The sequence below is a fragment of the Euprymna scolopes genome, chromosome 24 (genome assembly GCF_053919585.1).
Source record: "Euprymna scolopes isolate OS-2025 chromosome 24, ASM5391958v1, whole genome shotgun sequence".
NCBI lineage: Eukaryota > Metazoa > Mollusca > Cephalopoda > Sepiida > Sepiolidae > Euprymna > Euprymna scolopes.
This window is the reverse complement of record NC_136505.1, coordinates 109,724,352-109,745,766: the sequence shown is the minus strand read 5'-3', so window position 1 is coordinate 109,745,766 and position 21,415 is coordinate 109,724,352.

Genomic DNA, 21,415 nt, shown 5'->3' with positions numbered 1-21,415 from the left:
AAATATAAACACACACAGATATATATATATATATATATATATATATATAGAGAGAGAGAGAGAGAGAGAGAGAGAGAGAGAGAGAGAAAGATAGCGAGAGGGAGAGATAGTAACGGGAAACGGATGTTTTCAAGAGAAACAAAATTACAAAAATTTCAACATAAATTTAGTAATGTATATAAAACACATGTACTAGAATATGTCATTATCGAAAATTTCGAAGAGAAAAAGCAATTAAAAATCAATAATAAAATAAAACAAAATTAAAGTTAAAAGAAAAACAAATAACAACAAATTAAACGGCATGTTAAGCAAGTTTAAAGATAACGTTCATCACTCCTTATCCGTTACTCAAGAAGAGAAAGGAATGTTCTGAAACATGCGTTTCCAGTGAAAAAACCCTAACATATATATATACACTTGTGCCCGATATTATTCATACCCCTCGGATCTTTGAGATTTCTATTAGAATATTGCTCAAACCAGAAGGTAGACAATATTAAAGGGATTTCAAACAATATATCAAGCATAAGCATTTAATTTAAACTCAACAAATAAATAAATTATGCAAGTTTGAAACATTATACAAAGAAAAACAATAATGGCACTAGTTCAAAATTATTCATACCTCTCTTACTAATAGTCAATAGCATGCCCTTTATTCTTAATAACTGCCTGTAACCGTTTGGGATATTTATCAACAAGGTTTTTACAAGCATCAACACTGATTTTTGACCATTCTTTAATGCAGTAGTTCTCCAAATCCCTCAAATTTCTAGGTTTCCGCTTTTTAACCTCAGTTTTCAATATGTGCCAGAGGTTTTCGATAGGGTTCAGGTCGGGACTCTGGCTAGGCCATTCCAAAACATTAATTTGATTATCCTCAAACCATTTCTTGACTATTTTGGCAGTATGTTTTGGATCATTATCCTGTTGAAGGACCCAGTTTGGTCCTAAATGGAGCTTCTCTGCATCCTGTCTAATGTTTTTCTGGAGTATCTCCAAATATTGCTCCTTCTTCATGGTTCCATCTATCTTGACCAAACTACCTGGACCACTAGCCGAAAAGGAGCCCCAAAACATTAGGCTACCACCACCATGTTTCACCGTGGGTATGGTGTTCTTTGGGTTGTAAGCTTCTCCTTTCTTCCTTCAAACGTAAGAAGCATCCATATGGCCAAACAATTCAATTTTTGTTTCGTCAGTCCACAAAATACTTGAAAAAACGGACTCTGGAGAATTCACATGGGTCCTAGCAAACTTTAGACGTGCTGCAAGGTGTTTTCCGGTGTGCAATGGAGTCCTTCTTGGTCTTCTTCCTTTCAGACCATTTTCATGCAGAGTCCTTTGCAATGTTTGCCTTGATATTTTTATGCCAGAAGACTCCAGATTTTCTAAAATGTCCTTATTAGTGGTGGTTGGATTTGCATTAACACTTCTTACAATATTCCTGGTGGCTCTAGCAGACAGTTTCCTTTTCCTTCCTCTACCAATCAAGTTGTTTGTTGTGTGGTGGCTCTGGAATTTTTTGATGATGCTCTGTACTGTTGCTGTAGGGACCTCAAATTTCTTGGAAATTGACTTGTAACCTAAACCATCCTCATGTGAATTCACAATTTTAGTCCTAAGATCATTACTAAGCTCTTTTTTCTTCCCAATTCTAATAATTTTTATTCTTTTATTGGTTTTCAGTTGATATCATTTTAATTTCTGAAAAATGCAAAAAACGAAATGAAATTAATCAAAGGTTGTATAAAAGCATTCAAAATAAGAATCAAACAGGAAACAAACAGTCAGAAATTCGATTAATACTGAAAAAATAAGGGGGTATGATTATTTTTGAACATTGCAGATTTTATAAATAGCTGTATATTTCTTTTATTACAAGTATCCCAAGATTTTAAAATGACGAAAATGATCAGAAGAGGTTTATTAAGAATATGTATCAATATGGACGTAAACAATAAATTCTTACAAAAGTTACACCTAATAAACTCAATTTTCAAGGGGGGTATGAATAATATCGGGCACAAGTGTATATATATATATATATATATATATATATATATATATATATGTGTGTGTGTGTGTGTGTATACATATATATATATATATATATATATATATTGAGCAAATAATTTGCAATATATATTTTATACATGGCGATGGGCAACCTTGCCCTATCTCTGAATACCCTCTATGTAAAATTTCAAATATTTAGACCAGAAATTGTCTGAGTAATTTGGAAGAGACCGTAGTGATCAATTTTTTTTTAAATTTGACTCCTATTATGACGCCGTTACATTTAATGTTTTGGACTCAAATAAAGTTATTAAGTTAGATCCATGTCCAAGGAACCTATATCTAAAATTTAAAGTGCGTAGATCCAAAATTGTCGGAGAAGTTTGGTAAAGTTCTCAAAGGTCAAATCGTTGAACTTTGACCCCTTAATCGCCAAATTTCTGGCCTCAAGCCGATCACATCGATTTTCCCAAATCTCATTGCCCTGTATATCAAATTTCGAATCTGTAGACTAAAAATTGACAGAGTTATTGCGTAGGGAAATGTACACAGATACAGGGGCACAGAGATACACAGACACACAGATACACAAATACACAGAGACGTTCACATGTATATATATATATATATATATATATATATATATATATATATATATATATATATATATATATATAATTAAAATAAAACAATCTGATTTATCGTCTTCACACAATTATCTTCCTGTCTGGGTTAAATTCTGCTCATCTGACCTATATTTATTTGGTTTAGATGGGTTTATAAAGAGTATTCTTTATCTGCCCCCTCCCCTTTTCTTGCTGTTATAGCTTCTCTCAATTACGTCCATTTCTCTTTTTTTCCATCATTATTCGGCTTCTTAATATTTTTTCTGCATCTTCTCTGTTTCTTCTCTATTTTTTTTCATTTCCCCCATTCTTTACTTACAATCCCATTTGTCAATTTCAATTTCAATCTTTTATTGCTATTTTTAATGTTCACTTTAGCACTTCCATTTGCGTTTTCTGTTAATTTTTCTTAATAAGAACGTTTTTTAAAAAAACTGGACTTTCACTTCTTCATGATCTGGTGTAATTTTTCTAGACGATTTAATTTAACCTGAACATATATAATTAAGTATACATATATATAGACAGACAGGCAGATAGATAGATAGATAGATAGATAGATAGATATCTGTATATATATATATATATAAAGATAGATAGAGATGCCTGTATATATATATATATATATAAATATTTAGATAGATAGATATATGTATATATATATATTCATATATATAGGGAAGTAGATAGATAGATAGATAGATAGATAGATTGATATATAGATAGATATGTGTACGTATATATAGAGATAGATAGATAGAGTAATAGATAGATATACAAATAGATATGTGTATATATATTTAGCGAGATATATATATATATATACAGAGATAGAGAGAGATAGAGAGAGAGAGAGAGATTAATAGATAAATAGATGTGTTTAACGTTGTTAATAACCATAGAGAGAGAGAAATATAAAATTACTATCGATAGAAATTTACATAAACCTATTTTGAGATTGAATAATTACGCCTATCCCTTCTCGTATTCGTGTTTCTTAATTTTATGTGTACAACGAAGAAAGTTTATACCCGACTTCCTGTTGAAACGCAACAAATATTCATCAGATAAGCATCGCTAGTTAAATTCGCATGATAACAACCTGTTTGCATTTATCGCAAGAAAAATCTTATGTGGAGTAGAATTCTTTCACAATTATCAACACGTTTAGCTATTTCGTAATTTATTCTCTCTCCATTTCGATTAAAATTCTTTTGTTTTTATTTTGCATATTACTGTTTCTTTTAATAATAAAGAAATCGTCGAATAAAAATTATAAATGTAGTTTTCTTTGTGTTATCACCGTGTAATGTTACCCACATCTCGTAACGTTCTTGTTGTTTTTATTTGCACGAGTTTAAGTGAAAAATTAACTTTCTTTATTACCTGATAGTATATTATTATTTTATTATTTATTACATTTTCACCCCAAACAAGGCACATTGCCACTTTGGTGTAGGGGGCTACTATCAGGTGCAGCAACTACTGGGGTGCTATGTTGGGATTTGGGCAGCAAGATGACTTTTCACGTTACACGTGAACTTATGCATGTCAGTACAGTTAGGGAAGCAAGGACCTGGAATGGAATTCCAGAGTCAGAGGGTCTGGGGAAGAAACTACTGGAGTAGAAAGATCTTTTACATCTAGGGATCTCTACTGTGTGGGGTGGGATTTAGCTGCCTGTCGGGTTTGTCGAGGGTGTCTACGTCGTGGGGGCACGTGTATGCAGTTCGTCAGAGCATTCACCATTCAATATATATATATATATATATATATATATATATATATATATTTATATAGGAAAAGTAATACTGACGGGTTTTTTCTTCAAATTCAGATGGACATACTAAAACAAACATTTATTATTGATCGAAATTATCACCATCAGAATTTACACACTTTTACAAATGCAAAACCAGTATATTTAAGCAAATCTATCTATATATCTATAAAAGGGAAAATGCCTGTCAGTGTGTGTGTCCGTGTACATTTCCATACCAAATAACCCTATCAATTCTCGGTTTAGTGAGTCTAAATTTCACATATGGATTATTGAGATTTCGGAAATTTTTTATCGGTTTTAGGCCAGAAATTTGGCTTTCAAAGAGTCAAAGTTCAAGGAAAACTCTACCAAACTATATATATATATATATATATATATATTGTTCATAAAATATATATTAGACTTCTGGCAAGAAATTGCTTTATAGCGAGTAAAAATTCTTCCGGCTAACTGCCAGGATATTTGAACATGTCATCGTAGCTTAACCTTTCTCATGTTTCACACGTGTTTTTGGTGAAATAAATCCGGTTGCCCCGCTCAACTACTTGAAGTGCTTAATATATTATTGTTCTGTATTATGTACTTATATTATAAAATAATATATCTTGTATATATATATATATATATATATATATATATATATATATATATATATATATATACACACACAATGAGAGAAGGTTATCTGGTAAAATGTACGTTTGTACATACGCTTTCTAGCAAACACTTACAACATAACTTCGTCGTCATAAATGTAAACTTTATTTTTTTAATTAAAAAATGTACAAAGCTACGTAGAACGCTTAAAATGAGTGACTTTTTGTAATCTCTAATTTATATTCCTACATAGTCACCATATTTTAATGCATTTTCGACTTAATTATATTCATGTGTCTCTCGTAAAAGCGCGCTTTGTCAATTCCGTCTCTCGCTACTCTAAAATTAACGGACGCATATCCTAACTGTCCTGACATCAACTCCATCGGCTTGATGAACGTTTACCAGGTGACGGTTAATATTGATCTGTTCAATGCTTTCTGCATGGAGAAATCTAATGGTTCGTCATAGCATTGATCATTTTACATTTACATGTCGACATTCGTTTATAGCGTAATCATTAAAGGCGTTGACTGTCGCTCAGCCGGTGGAGTTTACGTCCTGGCTTGAAGTAGTTGCTAGTCCACACACAGTTAAGTGCCGTGCTATAGCGAAACAGTCTCACAGCCTTAACTATCGTACAGAGGGTCGGGTTTCAATCTTGGCTTGAGATAGTTACCTGTCTAGCGGCACTGATGAGCTGTGAAACAGCAAAAGAGTACTGTATGTGGATGACTATATATATAAGAGGTGGGTATAGTTTGCTTGAAGCATTGTATAGTATGTAGTTAAATAGAATTGTAGGAGGGTGTACAATGCAGAAGTAACGGAAAGATACACGCTGAAGCAGGTGAGAGGTTTATTAATACAACTTATAAATACATGTGTACATATTCATATTTCATATACGCAGTATATTTATATTTGCGCAGTGGTCACCTGGGAAAGTCGGTCTGGTGGTATGTCCGTGTGATATAATATTTCGAGAAAGATCTCTTCGTCAGATATTTACTTGACTTTGACAAACGTACGTTTGTCAAATAATGTTATTCAAAATCTTTTGTCTACCACAGATTACCTTAATCTGTGGTAGACAAAAGATTTTCAATAAGATTATTTTGAAAATAAATGTTCCCTTATACCGGGAAATGAGATTGCGCGAGTGGAAACACGTAGTATTAAGTTCAGTAACACTGCTGGATAGAGATAACAAATAGAAATGACAGATGGAGGCGAAAAATCTTGGTAGGATAATAGAGTGGACAAAATAGTAAGGATAGCAAATTGTGAGTTTAAACTAGAAAGCAAAGCACCCTTATAATCCACCTTTTATATAATCGGAATCCGATCCAGTTACTACATCCACTGCATATGATTTTCTTCACAGCGTCCTAAGATCTATTTAGATATAAAAACTTACTCATCTACCTCTCGCTACGAAACATTATTTTCCTGTCATGTGGCCGTAAAATTGTATCATACATAAAAGTAATGCATGGACTGTTGAAATAGTCGGGTGTGAAGCGATAATTTATTTCACTAATAAAAAAATAAACGAAACTAGGGACTGAACATTTTTGCTTGCTAGAAGTATAATTCATACTATAATGTGGACGTCCGTGGGCGTATATTTGCGAATGTTTTATGCAGGCGCGAGGAAATAATAGTCCTATATTTAATAAAATACACTTCGGCAAAAAATTATTGATATATGGTCGGAAATACATCAGAAAGTCCATATATATATATATATATATATATATATATATATATATATATATATATATATATATATATCTTTTAAATTTAAATTTAATAAAAACCCTTAAAAATTTGATGACGAGGAGACCTTGCTTATTAAAAAATTATATGTAATAATCATTGTCCGTAACTTGATGTCTACCACAATAAAAAGCACTGTTTTCCGAAACGATCGTACAGATAATTGATTTTGTTGTTGTTCCTTCTTATGAAACGGATTTTTAATTTAATTATAATTTGATTTTTAAATTTTAAATTATCAATCACATTACTTAATATATATATATATATATATATATATATATATATATATACATATATATATAATGGCAAATTTCACACATTACAAATGGACGTAGGAATCAGAGGAAAACCAAATCTAACAGATCAGTACTTAGACGGCTGGACTTTTGTTTTTTAATAGAATGTTTTTTATAAGACTCACACTTCTGCTGTAGATAATGATGATGACCACAAATTTGACACATTTTCTACAAATAAATCGACGTAGGTATCAGACGAAAACAAAAATCCAGCTGATCAGTATTTGAAAAGCCTGGACTTTTTTTAAAACAAAGTGTTTGTTTATAAGATTATATATTGGCCTAACGTTCACAGTAAACATGAGTCAGAACAATTACATCGAGGGCATTGCCAGGACCGCTGCAAGGAAGATGGGCTCTCTCTACCGTGCTAGAAAACTACTAACGCCCGAAAGTATCCTGTACCTCTATAAGGCAACCATTCGCCCATGTATGGAGTATTGCTGTCATATTTGGGCTGGTGCATCGGCTTCTAGTCTCTCGCTCATTGATAGGGTTCAAAAGAGAGTCGCAAATCTGATAGGCCCTGAACTGGCATCTAAGCTTCAGCCTCTGTCCCATCGACGAAACGTTGCATCCCTCTGCCTGTTCTACAAGTATTTTAATGGTGAATGATCTGATGAACTGACAGAACTTGTGCCCCCACGACGTGAACACCCTCGACAGACCCGACTAGCTGCAAAATCCCACCCCACACTGTAGAGATCCCTGGATGTAAAAGATCTTTCTACTCCGGTAGTATATTCCCCAGAACCGCTAGACTTTGGAATTCCATTCCAGGTCACTGCATCCCCAACTGTACTTACATGCATAAGTTCAAGTGCAACGTGAACCAACATATTGCTGCCCAAATCCTTAGACAGTACCCCAGTAGATGTTTCCCCTGATAGTAGCTCCCTACACCAAAGTGGCAATGTGCCGTGTTTGGGGTGAAAATGTAAAATAAAAGACACACACATATAGATTTATAAACAGACCTGCTGTAAAAGGCATGGCTGTCCAGTAGACAATACTACTTCCTCAATAGGAAAATGTAGGATATAGCTATAATTCATATTTTTGTATATAAAATAAAAAAAATACAAAATAAACTCTTAATAGTATGTATAAGTAAATTTAATAAGATTACTAGATCTATTCTGCGATAGGTTAACTAGCATATAAATGCTGTGAGAATAAAAATGCATAAAAGCTTAAGTACCTTTGGTACCAGAAAGGCAAATATATAAGATGGGAATAGCCATACATTTCTAAAAACCCAATATATATTCAAAGTACAAAAAAAAAAAACAATAATGAAAAGAAAATGAATCTAGAGAAAACTACCTACTATATCTGACTTCTAAAATGTTTATAATTACACAAAAAAAATCAATTATATAATTCAATTATAGCCTATAACTGGAATTGTGCAAGAAAAATAGATTTAGCACTTGCTAACCCGATTTCTGTATATGTATATATAGATCGCAAGCACATACGTGTATTTCAGTAAGCTTTATTCAGAATAGATTAGTGAAAAGAAATTTTTGGCAATTTACTGGAAATGTCTAACAGATTTGTGAAACAATTGACGATCTCCAACCCATCCTAACCCGATCCTAATCCATTCATCAGAACACACTTAGTGACCACGTCCATCCCATTATCGATCTTTAACCATACGACTGCGTTAATTAGTTTAGCAACACTGCATGAAATAATCAATACACCCAGTATCGACTGAGTCGTTTTACGATCTTTTGCAATTCAATATTCAAATTTACTACACAGGACTTAAATATCGTTTTAAAATCTATTGACGATGGATTTGATAGCTGAATGTATGAATGCGACGATTCTTTCATTTTAAACACATACATTACCATGAATATGGCTTAGAGTTTATTACACTAGTGATATAACAAAACGTGGTAAGTAATACATACATATATATATATATATATATATATATATACATACATATGTGTGTTTATGTATATATATATGCCTATATATATATATATATATATATATATATATATATATACCTAAATATATATATATATATATATATATATATATATATATATATATATATATATATACAGTGATGATCATATTTATTGGCACGGTAAAATAAAAGTTAAATTTTGTCTAATAAATTCTAAAAAAAGGGATTAAATTAAAGAAAATAACAAAGTATATTATGTATTTTTAACTGGCCTTTCCGATGCAGCAATCGGATTTTAGAAAAAATAAATAGCAAAGGAACAACAAACATAATTGCAAAAAACCCTTGTTCAAAATTATTGGCACGGCTTTGTTTTTCTTTTAGTATCAGTATAATATCAATCAATTTCCGGTTTACGTGCTTTCTGAACTTTTTTATAGCCATATTATGCTTGTTTAACGCTAATTCAGTGAATAATTTTTTTCAGATAATTTTTAGATAGCGATTTATTTAAACTATTATAAGTGACTAAATTATAATTTTCAATCGCCATGGTTAAAACTAAGGAACACAGCGAAGACGTCAGGAAGCTTGTTGTAGCATGTCATACCAATGGGGAGGGCTATAATATGATTTCAAAGAAGCTAAACCTCCCCAAATCCACTGTTAGAGCCATAATAAACAAGTTCAAATCGCAAGGCCACGTTATGAGTTTAGAGGGTAGAGGGAGAAAAAGGATTCTTTCCCCAAGAGATGAACGGAAAATTGTTCGACAAGTAAAACAAAACCCAAGGATCTCTGTTGGGGAGATTGTTGATGAACAGAGCACCTCTGGAGTGAATGTATCTCGACATACAGTTGGTAGAGTTTTGAAGAGAGCTGGTTTAAAAGCATGTCGTCCGAGAAAGACTCCCTTATTGAAGCCTATGCACCTGAAAGCAAGGCTAGCCTTTGCAAAACGTCATATTGATAAAGATGTTGCATTCTGGAAACGTGTTCTATGGACTGACGAAACGAAAATAGAGTTATTTGGCCATAATAAAGTGTCTTATATTTACAGAAAATCTGGCGAAGCTTTCCTGCCTAAGAACACCATACCCACAGTGAAGCACGGTGGAGGCAGTTTGATGTTTTGGGGATCCTTTGCTGCCTCTGGACCAGGGCGACTTGTTAAGGTCACAGGTAGCATAAAAAAGGAAGATTATGTTAAAATATTGGATGAAAACCTGAAAGACTCTGCTAAAGAGCTCTCACTTGGTCGTCGTTGGTGGTTCATGCAAGATAATGACCCAAAGCATTCGGCTAAACTGACTAAGAAATGGCTTGAGGACAATCATATTAATGTTTTGGAGTGGCCATCACAAAGCCCAGACCTTAATCCAATTGGAAATTTATGGAGAACATTAAAATTGAGGGTAATGCAAAGGAAGCCTAAGAATCTTATTCAATTGGAGGATTATTGTCAGGAAGAGTGGGCTAAAATTACTACTGAAGAGTGCACTAACTTGGTTGTAAACTATGAAAAGCGACTGAGGAAGGTAATCAAGGCCAAAGGCTATACAATTGATTATTAAATAAATCGTGCCAATAATTTTTAACAAGGGGTTTTGCAATTATGTTTGTTGTTCCTTTGTTATTTATTTTTTCTAAAATCCGATTGCTGCATCGGAAAAGCCAGTTTAAAATACATAATATACTTTGTTATTTTCTTTAATTTAATCCCTTTTTTAGAATTTATTAGACAAAATTTAACTTTTATTTTACCGTGCCAATAAATATGATTATCACTGTATATATATAATTATGTAACAAAAGAGTAAATTTTAAACATAGAGAAGCTTATAAAGATAGGAAAAGCTAAACACTATTGAAAGGAGCTAGCAAATTCTGGCCAGCTTCCTCTTCTGAAAAGAAGAATCTGCTTTATAAATTCCATGGGCTATTAAGTTTTTTTTTTTAAATTAATTTTAGCGTTTCTTTTCCCGTGCGCTTCTTATAATATTAAGTTTTACCCCCTATCTTTCATTTAAAATAATTATTAGTATAGGATTATATATATATATATATATATATATATATATATACCTGCTCTGTTCACTCATTGAGCACTCTTTGGTAGACACATATTGTTTCATTGGATGTACTTCTAAGAAACTAAACTCTACTGGCTATATATATATATATATATATATATATATATATATATATATATATATATATTATATATACTTTTATTAATCTCGAAGAAAGATAAACTCGAAAGGAACTTATTATTGTAACAAAAAAATAAATCCATATGAACATTTATGCAATGAATCTGAAAATTAGAATTATATTAATTGCAGTTATGCAATGGCAACACCTGTGGATCAATATATGTTCTTATATTAATCATGCGTACTCAGATGTATAAACTCGATAAAATAATACGGACAAGATCAGTACATGCTTGCTTATATTGCATATTTACACTTAAACATAAAAAGCTCTGAATTATTTAGCTCTGAATTATTGAGCTTGAATTCCCTGCGATCTTGTTGCAACTATTAAAACATGAATAAATATATGCAAAATATCCTATCATATATATATTAAGGAAATATTTTGAAAGCTGACCAAAACAATTTTTTTATATATAAATAAATATAAATATACAGGGTGCATAAAGGATTTGAAGATACTTATATTTTTGCAATTTTAATTAAAAATGTACTCATTGATTTCTTTTTGTTTTCAGAAGATGCCATGACAAATACTACTATACCTAAATAAATGAAAAGACACAGTGTAATAGTGCCCATAAAAGCGAGAAACAATAATTCAGAAACTGTATGCTTTCTATAGTCGCTAATTATAGTTCTCAGTCGTGGTAGTAGTTTATGGCAAAACATGCCCTTTCATTTTTCCAAAGAGCGTATGTCAGGAGTCTCCAAGCAATGGTAAAAACTTTGAAAAAAAATAGAAGCGATAATGTCTTTCAACAAGACTCAGAAACTTTTCATAAAACTTTCAAAACCAAGGATTTAGTGGTTGAGAATTTTCCTGATCAGGCAACACCAAAATCTCTTAAGTTACTACTACTACTACTACTACTACTACTAATAATAATAATAATAATAATAATAATAATAATAATGATTATAATAATAATAATGATTATAATAATAATAATATCAATGATTATAATAATAATAATAATAATAATACTGTTATTATTATTATTATCATTATTATCATTATTATTATTATTATTATTATTATCATTATTATCATTATTATTATTATTATTATTATTATTATTATTATTATTATTATTATTATTATTCCTTATGTGGTATCTTGGAAAGAGATGGTTATGAGCATCCTTAACACACCACCACCTTGTTCATAGACGCAATTGTGCAAGCAATCGCGGACGTATGTCCACGTGATTAAAGCTTGCAACCGCTTTCAGATTCAAATTGACTTGGTGAAAGAAGACGAAAATATACAGATATGCAAAATAAAATGTATATTTATATTGTATTTAGCTGTTTTGTTAGAAGAATTTGTAAATTACAACGATTTGATCGACTCATTTTCTCTTTTTCTAACTGTGTTTCTTTTGTTTTTATTGCAAATATAAATAATAATAGTAATATGTGTTATCCGAAAGTAAATGTCTCAGAAATTTAGTTTGGTTGTTCATTTGGTGTGGGCCGGGGTCGAGATGAACGAGGAAGTTAATAATCATAGAGTATGTAGCTGCAGAAAAAGTATAATACGAACAAGCCGCAAATTCCAACAGAAATAAAATATTTAAGAGAAGTAATCGTACAATTCTAAGCAATTCGAAAGTTTGAGATTCGCGGTAATACCTCCATTCTTCGGCTTGTAGTATGGGAGAGTTTTTGGATGTCTGTCCTTTTTTCTGCTATGTTGGGAAACCTATATGCGTGTTTGCTCTTCTGACTCGCAGTTATATTCATTGATCTGATTCGGGTGTTTTGCAAACTTAACAATATCTTCGCCATGTACTTTGCCTGTACGCGTTTGAATCAGACAGAATTTGAACTCAGAACGCACTTTAAAAAAATATATTTTACTCAATGTGGCCTGGTTTCGCGTCAACACTGTTTCAATTTACTTACTCTTTCTGCTTCTTTAGCTTAAAGAAATAGAACTATCGAGGGGTATGTGGATAAAGATATATGTGACGTGACAAGAAGATTAGGTGGGATTATTCATCTGCCTCGCTTCAGCTCGTGACTTGAAGCGTGGGTGTTTATGAATGACCACCGCTTTACACCAATCAAATAAAATTCTAATCAAGGAAGGGGGATCCTTGTTACCACATATTTAAAAAAAAACTCTTAATCAACAATAAATCGCACTTGCGCGTAAAATCACTAAATAAGATTTGTCTCACGTATGCTATATATATATATATATATATATATATATATATATATATATATATATATATAAGAGTGTCAATGAAAAAGAAATCAGTGAAATTGTAAGGTATTACCCCTTGATACTTTTCTTATTAATGTATTGAATTAATAGCAAACATTGTTTTAATATGTTATTATTCTCAACTCAATCTGTATTTGGTATCAATGTACTATATATGATGAAATATATACGTAAATACCACATGAATTTGAAAGAATCATTCTTTATAATGTAGAATTAAAAACTATATAAAACTCCACAGAACAATATTGCATTATACGAAATATGTTTCTCTGTTTAGAAAAATGTTTTCATTGAAAATATTCAGAACAGTCAGCTGTCAGTGTATATTTTCGTAAATCGGGAAATTCATGTTTGCGTTTTTCAACGGCATGCAACAAGTACTGATTTTCGTCCTCTTATCCGGTTATTGATGAGTGAAAATCTTTGATGAGAGCGTGTCTACCTTTTTTACATGGAAGTCAACACTTATTAAGGCCCGGAGGCCACTCGGGGATAAGGGTTATTGCGTGTACAGTAATCAATGGGACAATATCGTAGTAATCGTATGTAAGGGAGATCTGAAAAAGTGTGTTACTTAAGGGGCGGTTTATCAGGAACTTGTTTATGTTGGACTTGAAACATCTAAGTTGTAGTACGATGGGAAGCAGGCAAACGGAAGAGAGTTCCTCAGGCGTGCACTTCTAAGAAACAAGCTTTGTTCAAGAAATTTACGTTTTGATTTAGGCACAGATAAAAAGTGGGGAAAATTATAGACAGTGGTTTCAGCTGGATGGGTGTTTCTTGTGAAAAATTGACGAGGGGGGACCAGAGATTAGGGCTCAGACGAGCACTTCCCATTGAAATAAGGATAAAACAACGAAAGGCTCGCAAAGTCCCTTCAGTAGGAGAGAGGTTGCAGAAAAGAGAAATGGGAACCCCCCACTAGGCTACGAAGTCTATTTTGTACTCTATCAATGCAGGATAAGCTGCTCCTAACAGCTCCTTGGACGTACTTGGCTTTTATATAGATAGAGAATTGCATCAGCAGTGGGATATCTACTGAAGCGGTAGAAAGATCCCACCATTTTTCTAGCGACCTTGGCAAGAGATTTGATGTACTTGTTCCATTTCAGATAAGGAGTAAAGGTCAATTCCAGAAGCTTGTCAAAATATGAAGCCCCCCCCCATGACGAGAGCCATCCATTTCAATTGATGCCAGATGGGTATCAGATCGCTGATGATGAAAGATAGAACCTTGGTTTTGGATGCATTAAAAGTAACCAGCTACCTCTTCCCCCGTTGTACCACGCGCCCAGGATCAGAGGAGAGAGAATCAGAGAGAACTTTATCATTTACGGCATTTGGTGTATTGTCATAGATGGTCGTCTAATCAGCATAGATTTCAACGAATGATTATAGTATGTATTTTGAGAGATCATTGATGTAGACCAGGAAGAGAGTTGGGTCCAGTTTTGACCCTTGAAGGACACCAGCATTAATACTCTAGGCTTCTGATTTCTGCCCATCAACCATTACTCTTATGAGCCTATCACAGAGAAATGATTTAATAATTGAGAAAACATTTCCAGTTATACTGTAGCTGGACATCTTGTGAAGTAGGCCTTTGTGCGATACCTTATCGAAGACCTTGTATATGTCAAGAGCAATTGCCCTATGAAGAGAGCGTTTGTCGAGAGATTCACTAATCCTATGAGTTATAACCGTTAACACATCTGCTGTAGATCTAGCAGAACGGAAACCATATGGTGTGTCACTAAAAAAGGTTATTTCTGCTGATGTGGTTGACTACTTCTTTATTTAATATGGATTACAGCAACTTACTCATGACACACAGGAGACATATTGGTCTGTACTGAGAAAAAGATGAACTGTCGCGTAAATTCCAACATACAGAGCATATTGATGAGGTTTTCCAGGGTGTTGAGAAGCAATTCTCCTTAAGGCAACGCTTTAAAAATTTTGTAAGTATGAGGGCAAGTTCTGGTCGAAGCTTTTTTAACAACTCCTCTGCATCATTTACCACCTTCAGTGATTTTATGTTTAAACCCATTAGAAGAATCCCTCTTAGATTGCATTGTTGCCGGATATAATTTCGGAAATTTTTCTGATATTTTAAGTGAGCAAATGTTGAATGGGACATAATCTTGAGGATCCAATTTCAATTTCGATTCAGTCATCTTTTTTTTCTTGATTGGGTTTAGCTTTGTAACTCAGTTTAGCAATCATCAACTGCTTTGTTTCAACACAAACTAGACTTTCTAAGAACTAGCAGGACCCGTGAAAATTCCACGGTAGTTAAAATCTTTTAAAACACATCAGTAAGAAATTTCTTATAAAAATGAACGTATGGAAGCAAGTAGAACAAACAAAGAACTTTAGTTTAAACTTTTATTGAAGGTCAATGCGATCGTAACTGATGCGTTTGATATTGTCAGGAAGTGCTGGTGATGATTGAGGCGGTGACAGGGACGTCGATCAGCTGCTTGGAGTGAGAATAGTGGTCACTCAGCAGGTTCTTGGGAGTCAGATTGTGAATTTAAAAAACTGTGTGACATTGCTGACATCGATTTTGTGCAAGTTCTGATGACCCCAAGTTATTTAATATTTCAGGACATTTTGGATTACATGTGTGAGTTATGAATAGGTCACAGAAAACTGCCATTGCATCTTGATAAAGCTGTTGTAGATTCCTAGGACTTCCTGTAAATGTAGATGGTAGAATAACTGGTACACCAGAATAACGATCTTCATTCCTTGCTAAATGATCCATTAAGCCAGAATATTGAGCAGCTCTTAGTTGACTTTGATGGATTTTAATGAAGTTAAATGCAACTGTCAACTTTTACATATGCGATAGACTTTTCTATTCATTTTGAATTTTATTCAATGAAGATTTTGAAATTCACAAATATTTTTTAAGTCGAATTATTGATATAGATTTCAATTAATGCATCAGAACTTCCTGATAATATAAATAGAACACTTTGAATTTTCTGCTTGGAAGTATGTTGCATTTCGGTCACTTACTTTTGTTCTGTCAAGAGTATCTGAAAGTGATGGTGTCATGCCATTAATTAGGTTTGTTAATGAGTGACTGGAATATTGTACAGGCGGATCTGGCCTTTCCACATCATCTGAACACGAATGACTTCCATAGCTATATCCTGTCATGCTGACTGTAGCCAAATTAAAAAGAATATTTATCCCTATACCTGCATTCGCATTTCTGCAAGATATTTTCTCTCCAGACGTCTACATTCATCCTGATGTAACTTTGAATCAGCAAAACCAATGCAACCTCTTCTGCCTTTCTAGGGCTGTACTTCTAGAAATTTGTATTCATCAATCTTGATCATACTCATGACATCAGCTTGTGCAACACGTATGCAATCGGATGATGAACTAAGCCAGAAACCACGACCGTTAGATGTATGATATTTACGATTAGAAATATCAGTCATTTTCTTAAATAGTAAATAAAATATTGTTTAATATATGTGGATGGTAAACAAAAATGATTACTTTTAATGCATCTAAAACCAAGCTTCTATCTCTACATCATCAACGCTCTTCAATGGAAATAAACGGCTCCTGTCTTTGAGAGGCTTCATCTTCCGACAAGCTTCTGGGCTTGATCTTTACTCCCGACCTGAAATAGAATACGTATAACAGATCTATTGCCAAGGTCGCTGGAAAAATAGTGGGCTCCTTCTACCGCTCTCGTAGATATCTCACTCCTGATGCAATTATGTACCTATAGACAGAGTTCAAAATATACTTCGTACCTTAGTGAGGGATTGCCTTTTTTCTTCCCTGCGGCCTCTTTCCCACTGAAGAGACGGTACGAGTCTGGCTCTGCTTTATGATTATTTTCATGGATAGGTCTTTGCTGTGCTTTAATCTTCACTCGCCAAACTTTCACAAAAAAACACAGACAAAGAGAGGGGAAATTATTGCTATTGGTTTCGTAGCCGAAACCAATAATTTCTCCTCTCTTTGTCTGTGCCTAAAACTATAGGTAGACTCCATGAACAAGTTTATTTCTTAGAAATTCACGCCTGTGGAAATCTCTTATAATTGCCTGCTTTCAAGCTGACTACAATCTGATTGTCTTCAAGTCCAACGTAAACAAGTTCTTGATGAACGGTCACCTGTAAGTAATCATCTTACAACATTTTTACTATTTATGTTTACTACGCAATAATCATATTGACTAATGTATACTCATTAACCCTTATCCTCGAGTGGCCCCCAGGTTTGATAACTGGTGATTCCTGTGAAAAAAATGACAACAACCTACTGGGATTCGAACGTATAATGACTTATTTCATTTTTAATGGCGACATGCATTAGTTTATACGACATTTAATTTAAAAGTACAATTTTACGCAGAATAAGATAACAGCAAAGTGTTAAGATCGAGCTCTTCTATAGTCATCCACACTGATGAGGCTTGGATAAGCCAAAAGAAGTGCCCGTGGATAACTATTTCAGACCTAAAATGAGTAAATAAAAGTCCATATAGGACATGATATATGGGAGTCAGCTATTGGAAATTTGAATGTGAGTGTGGTTGATAACACATAAAATAAATCTCCATGTTCCTTAAATATCAATCGACATTAAAAAAAATGTTTAAATGTGTTTTAAATTGTATTTTGTGTAGAATATGTTTAAAGCTTAAATAATAGCACTACATATAGTAACATAGGGCGTGGGAAAATATCAGCAACAGTGTAGAAAGGCTGACTTGCTAAGAGATTAGAAGAAGCAGTAGAAAGCGCACATGCAAATTAGTAAGTGGGCGCAAGAGAAAAACAAAACAAAGTAGCATTAATTCACCACGTGGTCGAGGAAACAAAGTGTGAGTTGAATAAAATGGACGTGTAAGGTTGAGAACAAGAATGCACCGGCTGTTGCTAGCATGCGGTCGGAGGAAATAGAGGCGGGAACCATATTAGATGGGCATGTGGCAACGAAAGACATTTTAAGTGGTGTCGAAACGGGGAGTAACAGTAATAAATGCTTTTGTTCCAAAGGGAAAGACCTTGACCAGGATATTTATTTATTCTTATTAGTTTATATCTGCGACTTAACGTTACAGTATTTATAGTTCAGATGTTTATATTTTCGTATTGTTCGGATAGCAATAAAAAGGTAACGATCTCAAACCGACGGGTAACCTGTATAATAGACGGAGCCGAATTTAGGTTTTCGCCCTTTACCTTTGAATTTAGTATCTCAATTGTTACTTCTGAATTGTAAGTTAAAACCGAATCATCGCTCGTATATGAAGCATGGCTGGATTTGGCATATCGATTGCCCCCTCTAAATTATGACACGACACTCAATTTAGAATCTCAACTGTCACCTCGAATTTATAAAGAAAAGTCGAATTTAGGTCTTTGCCCGTCATCTCGGAATTTAAAGTTTGACCAGACCGTAACCTCTAAATTATGAGGCGAAGCTGAATTTTGTGTCTCAATCTTTGTAACATCCATGACTTAATGTTACTGTAATGTTATATAGCAGAGGTTCATATTTGGGGACATATATAATGGGACATGTATAACGGGGACTGAGCACAGATGACATTCTTGGACTTTTCATATTATTACAGCTTGGGAGATAATTCTTACAACAGTTATACACTTGTACAGAGGAGGAGATAATTTACTTATGATGATGGTTGGGAGGACACATATTATTTGGAAGGGTTTACACAAGTTCGTTATAGATGATGAAAACACATTTCCCTTTTTGTTGTAAGGAATGGCGAGACGAACAGTTACAAACATAAATGGTGATTTCTTTATTCATCTGATCTGCCGATCGATGACGTCAGGAATTCAAACTTATATCTACATGGTCTAATCTTTTACCCTTCGCTTCGAAGGGCTCTCCTCTCCAACTGACTATCTCTTATCAACTGTCGACTTTCAATGCTGTCTGATCAACTCTTCTAACTCCGAACTCTCAAATTCCTATATTGAGAAATCTCCTTTGTTTATGACGTCAGAAGTGTATTGTCAAACGTTACTAATTTTCACGTGGCTTTATATATATTTGTCCAAACTCACTTTCGGCAAACAAAAGAATCCTCAATTCTTTCTAACCTATTTTTAAACAACATAATTTAACTCGCACTGTGCATTAATTTAACTGGCATATTTAATATCGAGATTTCTAAAAAAAAAATGGGCAATTCACTCTTTTTCTGATATAAACAATGTTTAACTATTTTTAATAGAATTAACAATATATTTCTAACATTCAATTCTCTATTATACTTAAAACTTTCCTACAGGGTTCGATTCTAGCCTTATCCTAATATCATTTTCACTTATCAAGTATGTCTTCTTACTTACAGGAGAAGGGGACGACCCTTCATGTTACAGTAAGAATTAACGAAAAAACATGTTTTGACCCACATCATCGTCAAATAAATACCAGAACAATAGGAGAAGTCGTATTTCAAATTATCGTTAAGACTTCTTTGAAATTGACGAGATTTGAAAATCTTAACCAAACAACAATAATAATAATAAAAACTACTCATTTGCTGTTATGTTACCAATTATACGAAGACGTTTCCAAAAGCAATGCCTACTATTTTATATTCCGCTCGAATTGCATTGTAATAATAAATTATTTTAATGCATTCATGACCTTAATGTTTCATCTCTATATCGTAGATATTTACGGTGTGACACTCTAAGACAACAACCCCTGCAATGGGTGTACATTAAAAATAGAGATGCGCCATTGAATTCGTGGAAAACGCGCATTGAGAATGATGGTGACTATGTAGACATTTAATTCTGAAGCACAACTGTCGCTCGTTTTAATGATACCACTCCCATCTTCGTAGCTCTTTAACTTTTTGAAGTAAAAAAAAGGAGGTTCATTTTTGGAACAACCCACGTATGTAAGAAGTCCGTGCTGCACCTCAAAGATAAGCGGAACTCGACATGAGTCGAAATATAAAACAGAACGCGATTTTATTTGTTATTTATTATTTATTTTGCCATAATAAAACAGAATGAGACAACAATCTATAGATTTCTAACATGATAACGACACACACACACACACATTCAAACCCAACCGACCCACACACATACACACACACACACACACACACATATATATATATATATATATATATATATATATATATATATATATACACATATATATACTCGGGGTTTTTTATTCAAAAGTAATGGACTAATGAATTCAACGAGGTTGTTAGATAGTGCTCAATAAAAAAAGCTGATAATACTTGTTTATTGTTATATAAACATGGTAACATCCTGCTGCTACAAATAGCCACTTGTTTCAATCAAACAACAGATATCATCAGGCAGCGACTTGACTATTCAAAAGTTCAATGAATAAAAATTATAAATAAAAAAAAAGATTATTCATTGAACTTTTGAATAGTCAAGTCGCGGCCTGATGATATCTGTTGTTTGATTGAAACAAGTGGCTATTTGTAGCAGCAGGATGTGACCATGTTTATATAACAATAAACAAGTATATATATATATATATATATATATATATATATATATATATATATATATATATATATATAAAGTTACCTCACTACAAAATAGAATAATTCGTTCACAGATGAAGCTCAAATCCAAGATTCCTCGCATCTCGAACGATCGAACGATTTACCTATAAGAAATTAACTAAAAACAAATTAATTCGTTCCTGGCTCCCAAAATCATCTGTTTAGCCTAATTAACTATAAAACACATATTTCTGATTACTAGGAACGCATTCAAATAGTAATTAAACAAAAAAGCAGTAAAAAGATACATAAATTGATAAAAAAGCTATAGAACGACCAGTAGCCACTTTTACAGAGTGTTTCTATTCAACGAAAGCGGAAAAT